This window comes from Equus caballus, chromosome 6 (assembly GCF_041296265.1).
Source record: "Equus caballus isolate H_3958 breed thoroughbred chromosome 6, TB-T2T, whole genome shotgun sequence".
Classification (NCBI taxonomy): domain Eukaryota; kingdom Metazoa; phylum Chordata; class Mammalia; order Perissodactyla; family Equidae; genus Equus; species Equus caballus.
In genome coordinates, this window is record NC_091689.1 from 14,422,736 (window position 1) to 14,439,808 (window position 17,073).

The 17,073-nt window shown below is 34.9% G+C and overlaps 1 long non-coding RNA gene across 1 annotated transcript; it reads left to right on the forward strand.

Moving 5' to 3' along the window:
* The first annotated feature begins 462 nt into the window (after nt 1-462).
* Nucleotides 463-15,197, forward strand: LOC102150037 (uncharacterized). The gene is made up of 3 exons (XR_290378.3): nt 463-692; nt 12,071-12,173; nt 13,461-15,197. It is a non-coding gene; the product is annotated as an uncharacterized lncRNA (long non-coding RNA).
* Nucleotides 15,198-17,073: the final 1,876 nt, after the last annotated feature.

The window sequence follows — 17,073 nt, forward strand, 5'->3', positions numbered from 1 at the left end:
TCAGATGCAATTTTGCCGGGAAACAGAAATGAACTAGATTCTCTTGTGAAGTCCTTCTGTGCTCACAAGTCGATGACTAAAGAATAAATCATAACAAGCCAGGATCTTGAAAGGTCAAGCTAAAGTTTGCCACTGAGTTGGACAGGGTCACAAGCTGAGAATGTTATTTAATACTGAGGCATATTGTAAACTTGCCAATCCAATCAGAATCTGCTTTGATGTTATGCTTCTTGCTTTGTAGGTTCTGGTTTACGGCAGTTTATATTTATATTCACATCTATTTTCCTTTCTTCCCTCTTATAAAATTCTTGGAATCAGTACTTCTGCATCCTGCTTAAGCAAGGTATTAATTCGAGCCAATCTTCAAGCTTCTGCCATCACTTGGTTCCAATTTCAACTCCATTATTGTATAAAATTTCATGTTTACAACATTCTACCTCTGTGTTAAGAATAACACTCTCAGTCACCAAGGCTTATGGGGCCTTCCACATTTCCAAGTGTGACAAATAGTCATGAAAAAGATATGTGGATTTTAAAGTTTATTTTGTGAAGTAGTAACATTTATCTAACTGAAGATGGGAACTTTTTATTCAGCACAGAGATCATTGCAGTGATTCCAAATGCTTGGGAAGGACAATGAAGACAGACTCTTTTCAAGTCACTTATAAACTTGCTGGGGAAAATTCAACAAGGTAATATGTCCACTTCAGTCTCAAAAACTTATTAGAACATAAAGACTATTAAAGAAGTTTAGGGAAAGTACCAATACTATGGCATGTGTTAAGTCATGATAAGTAGGATTTTCTACAAAATATTAATTAACTAGTCTTTTGAGATTATGTTCATTGCTAAATTAACTAATTGAAATAGATCATAGATTATTAAACGCTTAATCCTGATTTTCTTCAATGTATTATCTACTCAATTAGCATTTGAAAATACCTGGGTATTTGGCATAACAGATGAAAGATCAAAATGGTCTCAAAATAATTCATAATTGAAATAAATGTTTTGGTGTTAAAGAAACAGGGACTTAGATACTTGCAGGTTTTTTTCTAGGTGAGGAGAGGTAGCTATGAAAAGAGAATTGGATTTGAAAGGAGAATCAAAAATTTGAAATCTCATCACTACTTTGTCATTAGAGAGTGTTACATTGGGTTAATTATTCTACTTCCCGGGTCTCAGTTTCCATAAGTATAACATAAAATATTAGACTATATTCATCCTGTCGTTAAAAAAAAAAAATTGAAAACCTTCTATAGCCTTTTGTATGGGCAATGGGGACATGGGTTGAATGCACAGAATTTATCATCTGCTTTCCCTTCCTGAATAAATGGTATTTATCGATCTGCCAAAATTCATTGAAACATAATATTAAGGCAATTTAATATTGGCAATTATTTGCCCTGTACCTGAAAATATGTTTCCTAGGATTTCAAAATTAAAGTTCCTATGATAAAATAAATCGGAACTTACTTTTAAGAGAATATTTTAAAAGAATATACAGCTGATGAAGATTTTTATGACACAATGTTAACATGAAAAAATCAAAATACTTTCAATAGATCAAAATTCAGAGTTGAAAAAGCAATTATATAAAATTGATTTATTAAATTACCGCATTATGAATAGGACTACCAAACCACATTTTAGCGTGGACTGTAGATAATTGCATGGGATTTCTAGTTTATGAGACAAAGTTTGAAGCAAAAAGGAAATTTGTTTTGAAAAATCTTGATCTGAAATTTGTTGTTGTTTTCTTTGTTTTAACTGCTGGTAGAGAGCAAGACATAATTAAACCTAGATGGCAGATAAGAAGAGAGAATAGTTTTATGACTTCCCCAAGTATTCATAGTTCAAGCATTTTTAAAAAATCTGTATATCCGACTTTGTCAGAACAACTTTTGTTTTATTTTTATTCTTTTTCTCTTTCTCTTCCTTCTTATCCCACCATTTCTCCTCTTTTAGCTGTTTCATTCTTCTTTCTTCTATATATATTATTTTTGTATTTTTCTTCTTTCACACATTTTCCCTTTTAAATCCCATTTCCTTTTGGATGGCTCCTTCTCTCTCTCATCTTCTCTCTCGTCACTCTACCCTCTTACTTATTATTTACTCATATATCTGGTCTGGGATCTCACAGAACCCCTACTATTGACAGAGAATGAGACATTTGCTCCTCCTTGGTAAAGTCCCAAAGAATCTTGATGAGATGTTCATGGTCCATCCTATTTTATTCTTGACAGTTCAGTTGTCAGTCACCTTCCTTTCACCCTCAGATTGTCACTATTGTTTATCCTGCTTCCACGCCATCATTAGACCTCGATAACTTACACTCTAAAGGAATAATCCATCAGTCCCATTTCACATACTAAAAGAGTTGTGTCCCAAACCCTCAGAAGCTGCTGGGTTCTGTTTACTAACATCTCTTGAGTTGACCTGGGTATAATTTTGGCTATTTCTCAATAATTAATAAACATGGGCACTGGTTGAGAAATACACTTTTATTCTTTGGCCCCTTCTCTTACTGACACTGATATACTCCTCTCTATCTTTGAAGACTACCTTCAATAAATTCTTCAATTTGTTTTCTGTTGGCCTGGCCAAGACTTTTTCTGTTGAAAGTGAGAAATCTAAACTCAGAGAAGTTTAACCATAGGAAAGGAAAAGTGTTGCCTCAAATAACCAGCAGTTCAAGGGAAGATTATCTTCAGGTTCAGCTAGATCTAGGGCATCAGTGATGCCATCATGTTGCCTGCTTTCTCTTTTTCTCCCTCATAACTTCTCAGTTCCACATTCTTTATATGTTGGCCTAGTTATCTGCTCCCTTATCACATAGACTGGATTTCTGCACTATAATAATTACAAGACGATAGTCTATAAACTTAAAATCCAAAAGTTAGTCTTCCAGTTCCAACAGATGTTGGAAGACAGAAAGCCTCTCTTGGGCTTATGCCTACCTCTTAAAAAAATCCAAGAAGATATGGTCTCTCTGTGGCCAATCTAAATAATACGAACACCCCTGTGGTGGTTGAGGTAGAACAAATAGCAGATTTATTGAAATCTCTACCAAAACTATATGAAATGGAGGAAGTATACTTAAAGGGAGACGGAAAAGGAATCTGAACAGACAAAAATTGTATTTAGAACAATCCAATGAACATAGACTCTTCCAAAATGATACAATTCTTGGAAATAGCCTTATAAAGTCCAAAACAGCTAAGCTATGGCAGATATCAGATGATTCCAGAAAAACAGTTAAATTCCAACAAATAGAAAAGGTAGATATAGACTGAACAATGAATTTAGCTAATCCATTTGGGATGTGTCAATTTTTTTAGTGGATCTATTAAATTAGACTACAATTACCATATTTTTTTCATGTCACACGTGGTTAAGAATAAGTTCACATGTACTAATGGATCAACCGCTGTGAGTTTTATAGAATTTTTTTCTTCTCAACACTCTTTCCTCTTTTGGAATTTAAATTCTCATTTGGGATACCATTTTTAACCCAATTTCAGTCTAAAACCTTAAGCTGCAACAGTCCCTACCCAAAAGTGCCCCAGTTCACTAGGAATGAAATTCAAAGCCCTTAAAATCACCTACAAGTCTTACAAAATCTTGCCTCAGCACCTCTTGACCTCATGTTCTGTCATTTTAATCCACTTGCTCCACTCCAGCCCCACTGGCCCCCCTTGAAGTTCGTCAAACAAGCTGAGCACATTCCCACGTCAGGGTCTTTACACTTATCGTTCCTTATTTCTGGGACACCTTCCTTCTAATAACCACATGGCTTTCTTCCTCACATAACTAACATCTTTGTTCAAATGTCTCCTTTTCAGGGAGTACTGTATTAAACAGACTATCTAAAAGAAACAAACAGACAAAACCCTCTCTGTGCCATTAGACTCTCTAAATTTTTTCACAGCACTTTCTACTACCCAACACATTATACATTATATTTTTGTTTATTTCCTCTTTACCCACTGACATGTGAGTTACTTGATAAGATTGATTTATTCATTCTATTTTTCAGCACCCAGGACAGTACCTGACACATTGTTGGTCCACTATAAATATTTGTTAAATAAATTCCTGACGGAAGAAAGAACGAATGAATGATCCTATTACTCAGATACAAAGGTAGACTCATGACCCAGGTTTATCTGGTCAAAATATCATATCTCTTGACCAAAATAATGCTTCAACAATGGCCAGGAAACTTAGATCAAATGAACGATACATATTCACAGTAAATCTGTGACACTACAGGAAAAACAATACAAGTCAAAGCAATGAGATTCATGAAGAGGTCAACCTGAGTAATAATCCAACACTGATATGATGAGGAGCATGATCACCCTAGTAACCTTCCCCTTCTTTGTTTCCTATGCCAGTTGGAGCTACTTTTCTTTTTCCTGAAACTGAAAGAATTCTAAAGTCCTTGATATTTCTTTCCAAAAGAGACCTAGTGCCTGCATTGCAATCAGTAATTAATAAGCATGTCAACTTTTTGATACTGTCACTTGTTATAAATTTTATAAATTATGCTAATTTGGAAAATATCATATTCCTGTTTTTAATATATATGTATTCTAATCATTTTTGCGTGACTTATTCATTCATATCACTTAATGACAGATTGAGTTATTAGTAATGACTTGAAAATTTGAGGTGACATCATAATGTGGCTGAACAAGTTGTCCTCGCTTATATCCCCCTTCAACAACAATCTGGCATCCATCTATGGGCAAAAGTGCCTTTGCGAGAGTTTCAGGATCCAGCACCATATGCCAACAGACCCAGGAGGAGTCTATTGCACCCATACATTGGGTAATAGACATACAGACCTCATTCCTGACTATGTACCTTGAAGTGCCTTGTGAACCAACTCCAAGCCCTCTTGACTACAGTCTGGGAGCCTCTGGAGAACATTATCTTAGACAATCAATCACTCACAGATGAGGGAGCCTTTGTGGAAGTCCCGGTTTCCAGTGAAAATGTTCCAGCACAATGTTGGAGGAAAAACAGGTGAGTTTGGATGCACAAGAGATGGTAAGAGAAATAGCTTAACTTTACCTGCATCACCACTTCCACAAGGCAGCACAGCTCAGTGCCAAGAAAACTTTTCAGCCTATGATATCTCCAGAGGAGGAAAGTGAGAGTGTGTGAGTGGGCACTCACCTTCCCCAGCTGTGTGGGATGCTGCCAAAGAGGCCCATTTATCTTTCACCCCATCCAGAGTATTGAGTCATGAGTTGTGTGACTGAGGTCAAGAAGAAGATAGGAGAGTGGCAGATAGTATTCTCAGAGGGAATTAAAGGGATAAAGATCCTACTGTGCTACTGACTCAATCAAGAAGCCCACCTATTAGCCACTGAGGAAGACTTGCATGCAAATCTGTCAACTGGCCCACAGGCACTCCCAAAGCTCTGTACACCTCACCCATGACCCCCATACTCTGTGACTGGCTCCTTGTGTGCACTTCAAGTGGTGGTGAGAGTAAGCTTTGGCAGACAGCTAATGAACATGCACAGAAAGCTGGCCTGGATCTGCAGGTCAGGGAAAGACTGCACTTGAGCATTAGTCCACCCTTGGAAAAGAAAACGGGAGGCTGTCAGCACCCATCCTGGTATGTTTCAGGATCAAGAGAAAGCATACAGGCTTAAGAATTCTAACACAAGAGGGAGCAAGAAGCATGGGGCAGGCAAATCAACAGAAGACCCGAGAAAGCCTCAGAATCCCCAGCAGGGCTGATGTAAGGGATTTCTCTCCTGAAGTCAGTTAGTAAAAGCTGGAAGAGCTGTCTGCTGCTTTAAGTGTGAAGACAGTAATACAAGACCTGAAGGAACATAAAAAATATAGAAAAAAATGACACCACTATGGGATCACAATAATCACCCAGTGATTGATCCCAAAGACATGGAGATCTGTGATTTACCTAATAAATAATTCAAAATAGAAATTTAAAGAAGCTCAATGAGCTGCAAGAAAACACAGAAAGACAATTCAGTGAAATCAGGAAAGCAACACTTGAAAAAAATGAGAAATTTAAAAAGGAAATCATTGGGGCCAGCCCAGTGGTGTAGTGGTTAAGTTTGCACACTCTGCTTTGGCAGCCAAGGTTTGCAGGTTCAGATCCTGAGCACAGACCTAGCACCACTCATCAAGCCATGCTGTGGTGGCATCTCACATAAAATAGAGGAAGATTAGCAGAGATGTCAGCTCAGTGACAATCTTCCTCAAGAAAAAAAAGAGGAAGATTGGCAGCAGGTGTTAGCTCAGGGCCAATCTTCCTCACAAAAAAAGAAAAAAAAAGATAGAAATCACTAAAAAGAACCAAACAGCTACTGTTATATGTATAAGAAGTTTTATGTAAGCCTCATGGTAACCATAAAACAAAAGCTTACAGTAGATACACAAAAAATAGAGAAAAGGATCAAAGCATACCCTTACGGAAAATCATCACTTCACAAAGGAGGGCAGCAAGAAATGAAGAAAAGAACAAGGAAACGACAAAACAACCAGAAAGCAATTAATAAGATGGCATTGGTAAGTCCTTACTTATCAATAATTAATATAAATGGAAATGGATTGAATTCTCTGATCAGAAGACATAGGGTGGCTGGATGAATTAAAAAAAACAAAAACAAGACGCAACTATATTCTGCCTGCAAGAGACTTACCTTAGCATTAAGGACTCACATAGGCTCAAAGTGAAGAGATGTTAAAAAAATATTCAAATGTAAACCAAAAGAGAGCAGGGGTAGTTATAATTATATCAGAAAAAATAGACTTTAATTCAAAAGCTGTAACAAGAGACAAAGAAGGTCATTATAGAGGGGTCAATTCATCAACAGGATATAATAATGGCAAACATACATATATTGAACATCAGAACACCAAAAGGATTAAGGAAATACCAACAGATCTAAAGGGAGAAATAGACAACAATACAATAATAGTAAGGCATGTCAATACTCCCCTTTCAACAATAGATTGATCATCCAGACAGAAAATCAGTAAGAAAATATTGGATTTGTACTATGCTTTAGACCAAATGGACTTAACAGACACAGAACATTCCATCCAACAGCAGTAGACTATACATCCTTCTCCAATACACATGGAGCATTCTCCAGGATAGATTATATAATAAGTCACAAAACAAATCTTAGCAAATTTGAGAAGATTGAGATCTTACCAAGTAGCTTTTCTGACCACAGTGGTAGAAATCAGTAACAGGAGGAAAACTAGAAAATTCACAAATACATGGAAATTAAACAACACACTCCTGAACAGTGAATGAGTCAAAGAAGAAATAAAAAATGTCATGAAACAAATGTAAAAGGAAACACAACATATCAAAACTTGTGGGATGCAGCAAAAACAGTGTGAAGAGGGACATTTATAGTGATAAATGCCCACAGTAAGAGAAAAGAAAGATCCCAAATAATCTAACTTTACACCACCAGGAACTAGAAAAAGAAGAACAAACTAAGCCCAAACTTAGCAGAAAGAAGGAAATAACAATGATCAGAGCAGAAATAAGTTATTCAGAGACCAGACAAAAAACAAAGAAAAGAGCAACAAAACTAAGAGCTAGTTTTTTAAAAAGATGGACAAAATTGATAAACTTTTAGCTAGACTAAGAAAAACACAGAAATTCAAATAAATAAAATTAGAAATGAAAAAGGAGACATTAAAATGATACCACAGAAATACAAACGTTCATAAGAGATTATTGTGAATAATTATAAATGAATACATTGGATAACCTAGAAGAAATGGATAAATTCTTTAAAATTACACCAAAAAAGACTGAATCATGAAGAAATAAAAAATATAAGCAGACCAGTAATGGGTAAGGAGATTGAATCAATAATCAAAAACCTATTAATATAAAAAAGCTCAAGACCAGATGGTTTTGCTGCTAAATTCTACCAATATTTAAAAGAGAAGTAACGTCAATCCTTTTTAAACACATCCAAAAAATTCAAGAGGAGGGAAAACATCCAAACTCATGTTATGAGGTCAGCATTATCCTAATGCCAAAGCCAGATAAGGACACTACGAGAAAAGAAAACTACAAGCTAATATCCTTCATAAATATAGATGCAACATTTCTCAACCAAGTATTAGCAAACTGAGTTCAACAGTACATTAAAAGATTGATCCACCAAGATCAAGTGAGATTTATCCCTGGGATGCAAGGATGGTTCAACATTCACAAATCAATAAATATGATACATCACATTAACAGAAAGAAGAAAGATAAAATTCATATGATCATTTCAATAGATGCAGAAAAAGCACTTGACAAAATAAAACATCGATTCATGATTAAAAACTCTCAACAAATTAGGTAGAGAAGGAACGTACCTGAACATAATAAAAGGCAAATATGACAAGACCACAACTAACATCATATACAACAATGAAAGGTTGAAAACTTATCCTCTAAGGTCAGATGCAAGACAAGGGTGCTCACTCTCATCACTTCTATTCCACACAGTACTAAAAGTCCTACTCAGAGGAATTAGGGGGGAAAGAAGGAATAAAAGACATCCAAATCAGAAAGGAAGAAATAAAATTGTCTGTTTTTTCCAAATGATGTGATCTTATATACAGAAACTCCTAAAGACTCCAATAAAAAACTGTGAGAACTAATCAATAAGTTCAGTAAAGTTGCAGGAAACAAAATCAACATACAGAAATTAATTGTGTTTCTATACACTAACAATGAAATATCTGAAAAAAAATAAAGAAAATACCATTCACAATAGCATCAAAATCAATAAACACATAGGAATAAGTTTAATGAAAGAAGTGAAAGACATACACTGAAAACTATAAGACTTTGATGAAAGAAATTGAAGAAGACATAAATAAATGGAAAGATATCTCATGTTTGTGGATCAGAAGAATTAATATTGTTAAAATGTCCACAATACCCAAAGCTATCTATAGATTTAATGTCGTCCCTATCAAAATTCCAATAGCATTTCCTACAGAAATAGAGAAAGCAATCCCAAAATTTGTATGGAACTGTAAGAGACCTTGAATATTAAAAATACTACTGACATAAAAGAAGAAATCCGGAAGTATCACCCTTCAAACTATATTACAAATCTATATTAATCAAAACAGTCCTAGGGTAAAAACAGACATATAGACCAATGAAAAAGAATCAAGATCTCAGAAATAAATCCTCATACATATGGTTAACTAATATTTGAAAAGAGAGTTAAGAGTACTCAATGGGAAAAGTATAGTCTCTTCAATAAGTGTTTTTTGGAAAACTTGGAGGAGAATGAAATTGAACCCCTATCTTATACTACCACAAAAATTAATTCAAAATTGATTAAATACTTAAACATAAGACCTGAAACTGTAAAACTCCTAAAAGAAAACATAAAGAAAAAGCTCCTTGACCTTGGTCTTGACAACAAATTTTGGATATGACACCAAAAGCACAAGCAATGAAAGTAAAAATCAATAAGTAGAACTACATCAAACTAAAAAGCTCCTGCACAGGAAAAGAAAAAATTGACAAAATGAAAAGGCAACCTACAGAATGGGAGAAAATATTTGCGAACCATATATCTGATGGGGGTTAATATCCAAGATATATAAGGAACTCATATAACTCAATGGCAAAAAACCAATCTAATGAAAAAATTATCAGAAGAATTGATTAGACATTTTTCCAAAGATATACAAATGGCCAACAGGTACACAAAAGGCACTCAACATCACTAATCATCAGGGAAGAGTAAATCAAAACCAGGACAAAATATCACCTCGCACTGTTTAGAATGGCTATTATCAAAAAGACAAAAGAAAGCGTTGGCAAGAATGTGGAGAAAAGGGAACTCTTGTGCACTGTTGGTGGGAATGTGACTTGGTGTAGCCATTGTATAAAACAACATGGAGATTTCTGAAACAGTTACAAATAAAAGTACCCTATGATCCAGCAATCCCACTTCTGAGTACATATCCAAAGAAAATGAAATCAGAATCTCAAAGAGATAGCTGCACTCCCATGTTCACTGCATTATTATTCACAATAGCCAAGACCTGGAAACAACCTAAATGTCCATGTATGGGTGAATGGATAAAGATGATACGATACATATAATGGAATATTATTCAGCAATAAGGAAAAGGAAATCTTGCCATTTTAAACAACATGGATGAAACTTGAGAGTATTTTGCTAAGTGAAATAAATCAGATGGAGAAAAACAAATACTGTATGATATCACTTACCTGTAGAATCTAAAAAAGCAGAATTCATAAAAACAGAGCAGAATGTGGTTGCCTGGCATTAGGAGGTTGGGTAAATGGGGATGTCAGTCAAAGAGTACAAATTTCCAGTTATATGTTGAGTAAGTTCTGGGGCCTAATGTACAGCATGGTGACTGTAGTTAACAATACTCTATTATATACTTGAAAATACAAGAAAGTAGATTTGAAATGTTCTCACGCAACAGGAAGTGGTAATTATGGGAGGTGATGGAAATGTTAACTAATTCTGCTATGGTAATAATTTCTCAATATATAAGTGTATCAAGTTTAAAAAAATAAAAGAAAATTTGAATGCATTCTTTATATAAAATTATTGTCATCAATCTGTCAGTTATGCTTGTAGCCAATGTTTTCCCCCATCTCTTAATAGATCCAGAGACTCTCAGACAGGAAAGACCTAAGAATCAAGTCATACCCACTTATTCTACAGACTAGGATGCTGACATTAGAGAAATGTGATAATCCAGGTGGCATATTAAAAGTCATACATGGTTCATCTTATAGAAGCCTTGTCAAAAGCCTAGTTGAATTTTAGTATTTGCATATGCACAAATAGAAATGTAGCTGTGAAATTGAAACCAAATTAGCAGTCAGTGGTGGCTAAAGATTTCATAGCAGGTGCAGCCGGTAAATTTATCATCTCACATTCCAAACGATGCAACAAGTGTAATATCCTCAACTATATTCAATCAACACATCTTAATACAAATGAATGCAAATACTCAATATGAAAGGTCAAGGTTAATACCAGGAAATCAGTAGCATGACTGCTGTTAAAACAAGTGACAATAATAGCATCCAATCATAATAGAGATAAGGCCTGACTTATTTGTCTTGGTTGATTTGTTTCATTGTTTAAAATGTGACCCAGCCTTTCCCATTAGTGCCTATTCATGTGATCTTTCAGCTGCAGGGTTGTATCATAGGCCCCAAACAGTATTTAGAAAAGAGGTTCCAAATTACTAACTCAGCATACGTAAATCAGAGCACGAATTAGCATCTCAGTTAATTCACTTACAAATAATGATTTAGAAAAGACACCAGAAAATGAGAGAGAGTTCTGTGTACTGATTTCATGTACAGATGTAGCATCTTTACAGATTCTAAGCTCTTCCTTAGAGAGATCACATAATATCTTACTGTATGCACAGTTTTAGAGTTGGACATATATTAAGTTATTTAATCCTCATAATGACTCCTTGAGACAGGGATAGTAATTACCTCTGTTTTACAGATATGAAACCTGAGGCACAGAAAAATAGTTCAAGGTCACTATTCACTGAACTCCACAGAAGTATTATAGATTGACTAAACACTTTTAATATGATTAGAATTAACTATGTTGCTCTTAAAATTATTTGTTTATTCACTTACCAAATATATGTTAAGCCTCTGGTATGTCCAGGTACAGTTCTGGAGCCAATATGCAGCCATTAAAAAAAGGGAAAAACAGATGAGATTTATATCCTCACAGTCTTACTACCAAGGGCAGGGAGACAATAAAAAAAAAGATCTTCTTCTTTAGTCTTGAAGAAGTTCTTGAAGAACTAAATGGAATAAAGTAATGGAACAAAGAGTGGTGAGTGGAATAATTTACTTTAGATGAAGTGGTCCAGAAAGCCCTCTCTGATGAAGCAACATTTTAGTTGATACATCAGTGATAATAAACAGCCAGCCACACAAAAATACAAGGGAAAAACATTTTACATAGACTATAAAGCAAGTGAAAGCTTTCTTATTTGAACATGAATCTGACAGTATCAAAGGACAAAAAGAAGCAAAGAGACTGGAATGGACAAAAAAGAAGATGAGGTTGGAGAAGCAGATGGAGGCCAGATTCTGGAGGACCACATAGGCCAAGGTAAGGATTTCTAATTACAATAGGCAAGCAGTAGAGAACTTTAAAAATTTGTATGATATTCACATGATCTTATTTACATTTTGAAAGATGATTTGGCTTGCTTTGTAGAGAATGGACTTTAGGAGAAATGGACAAAAATAAAAGCAAGAAGACTAGTAGAGAGGGTATTACAATAGTCCAGATAAAAGATCTTAAGATTTGTCAGTGATGGAAATGTTCAAACTGCTTTGTTATTGTTAGGAATCCTTCCTGCTCATAAGGCTGGTTCCAGCCTCCTGTTTCTATCAGTCATTCTTGAGGGTTCTGGTCTAAACTTGAAGGCCCATGAGGACCCAACATCATGGCCTTAATTAAAGAATTTAGATTGCTATGATTCTACTACCTTCTTCTACCACCAACATTAACTACAAATATTCCATATGTATTCTTGTCTACTTGACAACATAGTCTGGGTTAATGACCATATCCTTGTTCTGAAAAATCTACAGTTGAGGCAGTTCACCAATATGGAACCAATAATCTCAGATTCTTCTACATTCTTACAGCCCTAATGGCAGAGCTCCTGGCATGTCACATCTGTTTATGCGATGATTCTAAATCTGTAAGAAGAAAAGTAGAGTACCTAGACTCAGGGAGGTGATAATTCTGCTATATTCCTTATATGTCTCACTTCTCATGGAATATTCCATTCCTGATACCATAAAAGTAGTTTTTCTTGGGGTACAGATACATGAGAGAATATTCAGAAAAGAGTAAGTAGGATGGTATGGAAACTGGAATCTGCCACTTGAGGAAACATTGAAGGAAATATGATTCTTTAGCTGAGAGAATATTATACATTACTAAGAATTAAATAGTCTTTAAATATTGGTGGGATCTCAGGAACTCTGTATGTGTTTAAGAATGTGTAAGTGTACCTGGGAGATAGATTTTATTTCAATGTGAGAAATTACTTTTTGATCAAAGATTGAATGGGCTCCTTAAAGGATGTTTATTTTTTTGCATGCCCAGGAAAATCTTCTCTTAAACTTTCAATAATAGCATCTTGTTGATATTTATGGCGGGAAAAACCATTCTAAGAACATTTGGTTTGAATAAGTATGAAACATAACTCATCTCCATCTAAAGGCTTCAGAGATGTGTATGGTACCTATGGATTTCTGATCAATGAGAGTATCCTTCCTTCCAAATGACAGTGATTCATTCAGAGATGGGCATAGTACCCTTGCTATGAAAAGAAGACTCAATTCCAGGACAGTTATTTGAACTGAGCTCTCTTTCCTCTAGAGTTGTTGAGCTGGGAAGACAGAAGCTTAGAACTGCCAAAGGCCACAATGTGAAGAGAGATTTGTTTGAGAATGAAGCTAACACTGAAGAAAGAAGAGTGATTCAAAGTGTGGAGGAGAGTATGTTATATGAGTCATTAAACTCCCAATTTACTTAAGCCATTTTGAATTGGATTTTTTATTAATGGAAACCTGACCAATACAGGACAGTGCCTGTATGTAATAGATATAGAATAAATATATTCAATTTGCTTCTTTCCAAAATATTGTGTTATATTCAAGAAAACAAGACTAGCTTACATGAAATAATAAAAAATATGATGGTGCAGTATATAATTACATTCTACCAATAACTGTGTGAGTGAGGTTGGAAGAAGATCCTCCCCAATCAAGGCTTCAGATGAGAACACAGCCTTGGCTGATACTTGGATTGCAAACTGTGCTTGCATTCCTGATCCATAAAAACTTTGCTGTAACAAAAGTCTGTTGTTTAGGTCATTAGGTTGTCATGTTATGCAGCAATAAATAACTAATACAGTTACTATCATCACCACGGATAAGAGCTGCTCATGAGGGAAACCACATTCCAGGAATGCCTTCTGGAGTGTAGGGATTTTGAAAGATAGATAAGTTTGGAATAGGCATAAGAGATGAGTGGAGGGTGTGAGATCATTTAAGGTAACAGAATAATATGGGCTGAAGCATCAAAAACAGAATAGTGAATATTTGGGAAGCATTGAGATAAGCCCAAATAGGATTGAGATGGGAGGTTTGTAGTAAGTTTGATTAGACGAAGAGAAATATTAAGGTCACTAAAGTTCAGGCTTTTCCCCACTAGACTTATTAGATATGTGATAGCATGATAAGATTCTGCCTTAATTCCCTCTTTCCAAACTGCCTACAATCATGCCTATTAGACAATATTCAATCAAAGACATTTGAATGAAAATAGGATGACTTTCTAGCCATCAAGAATCTCTGGAAGATTTTAAACTCGGAAGAGGCATGATGAAAACATTGTTTATAGAAAATTATTTGAGTGGATATCTGTACCATGAAATACAGAGAGAAGAAACTGCTGTCATGGAGGCCAGCTCTAATCCATGTGGACATGTAAACCCTGATTGACGGGAGAGTAGTAGGGATGGAAGATACCCAAAGACAAAGAAAAGGTCCCCCAGAAAGCCACAGGTAACCAGGCTGTGCCTAGAATGACAGAACCTTAGAAATGTAAATACACGGAATTGGTTGATTGATCTATCATTTCTTCTACTTCTATCCCTAGGAAGTAACTAACCTACGAATTCTCTACCGATCATATCTTCAACTACTGTCCATCTGTGTAAATACTGCCCATCTGTAGGTAAAACAGCTATAAATCTACAAGGACAGGAGGCTGTTAGAGGTAGATAGGGTCAGAGGCCAAGAGCAGTAGTTGAAGAGAGAAAAGAATCATGCAAATGAATTCCAAGCATTCATGTTTCCTATTTTTCAAGTTATAGACATTCTATTTGATTCTTGAAATATATAAAATTAAGCTTCATAAATCTAATGGAAAAAGTGAGATAAATCACAGTTACTATATCTGAGAATCAGTCTACTATTTTTTTTTTTTTGGATTAGGACAGTGCTAAGTTCTGAGTAAACTAAAAATAAATTCAAAACAAATACATACACACACACACACAACCTCTGCTCTAATGAACTTTACAACCTAACTGGGTTTAAAAAATAAAAATGCATAACTAGCCATATAAAAGAGTAATGAAGAGCCATTCAATGACAGAGACACTCTTAAAACGTAGCACAAAATAATGAGAGTGATTTACCTGTGTCAATATTTAATGGAATATTGATTTATATGTAGAAACCCTGCCTATTAACATATTAAAATAGCATTTAAATATTTGAGAAACTTTTTCTAAGTCAGCCACTTTTGTTTCTCATCTGTTTCTTGTTTGTAATTTTATTGTTTGCCATCTGCCTTCTCGCTCTGTTTTGTTACTAAAAGCTATCTTGACATTCTGTAAAAAATGAATGAATTATTATTTAAATATAATAAAAACCATATGGAAAATAATTGATAGCAATGTGACAATGAAAAAGAAATTACTTGTTCTACAAGAAAGTAAACTGTCTATGTGATAGTCTTGAGAAAGTCTGTATCAAATAACATTTGGGGTTTATGCCTATGTGAGAGGTCATTGAGGTGAGAGAACAATCAGGCTGTTTCAGTTGGTACCATATTTTTTTCAAGTAAATTTCTCATTCTAATACAACATGCTTACAGAAAAGTACATAAATCATAAGTGTAGAGCTCAATGAATTTTTATAAACTGAATTCAGCTCTGCAGCCAAAAGCCAGATCAAATACCAGAATATTGCCAGCACCCCGTAAAGGCCCCTAATAGCCTCTAAGGCACTTCTGCCCTTCTAAAGGATAAACACTCTACTTATTTCTCAAATAAACAACATATGCTTATGTTATAAACTGTAATTAAATGTTTATTTAAATGCTTTTAATTTTCATCCATGTTATGTGAAGTTGCAGCCATTCATTCTCATTTATATAACTGTATTACACTGAATGAATATATTAATATACTGAATGTATTTATTCATTTGACTCTAGATAGGCATTTGGGTTGATTTCCAGAATCAGGCTATTACAAATGGTGCTGGTATGAACCAATTGCTATCAAATAAAGAATATATATATTTATACATGTAATTGGACCAATTATTTGCACTGTGTAAAATTCTTTAGATGAATGATTTCATGTTGTTTTTAATAAAACAGGATGTGCTAGCTGCTTTTAATATCCTCATTTTTGAACTGTAGGAACTGAGGTTTGGAAAGGTTCAGTAATTTGCCCAAAATGACATGGCTAGTAAGTAAGGGGGTGGGATTCATAATTCAACAAATAAAACCTCTACTGCATGCCAAAACTTCTTGTAGAAGCAGGACCAAACAAAACAAAATCATAACAAAGCAAATCGTAATTCCTGTGAACCATTTTAGTTGGTTTCGGGGGAGCAGATAAAAAATGTCATATGTTAGTTGGTGAGGTGACAAGTGTAAAGAGGAAGATTAAGGCAGGAATGGAAATAAGGAGTTAGAGGAGTTGATTGTGGAAGATATGGTCCACAGAAGACTTTGATGAGAAGAGTGATGTTTGAATCAAAAATCAGGAGAACTTGTGTTCAGTTTGCCAATATTTTGTTGAGAATTTTTGCATCTCTGTTCATCAGTGATATTGGCCAGTAATTTTCCTTCTTTGTATTTTCCTTGTTTGGTTTTCATATCAGGGTGATGTTGGCCTCATAGAATGAGTTAGGAATTGATCCATCTTCTTTAACTTCTTGGAATAGTTTGAAAAGGATAGGTATTAAATCTTCTTTGAATGTTTGGCAGAATTCTCCAAAGATGCCATCTGGTTCTAGACTTTTGTTTTTTCGGAGGTTTTTGATTACTGTTTCAAACTCTTTACTTGTTATTGTTCTATTCAGATTCTCTATTCCTTCTTGATTCAGTTTTAAGAGGTTGTATGAGTCTAAGAATGTATCCATTTTTTCTAGGTAATCCAATTTGTTGGCATACAGTTTTTCATAGT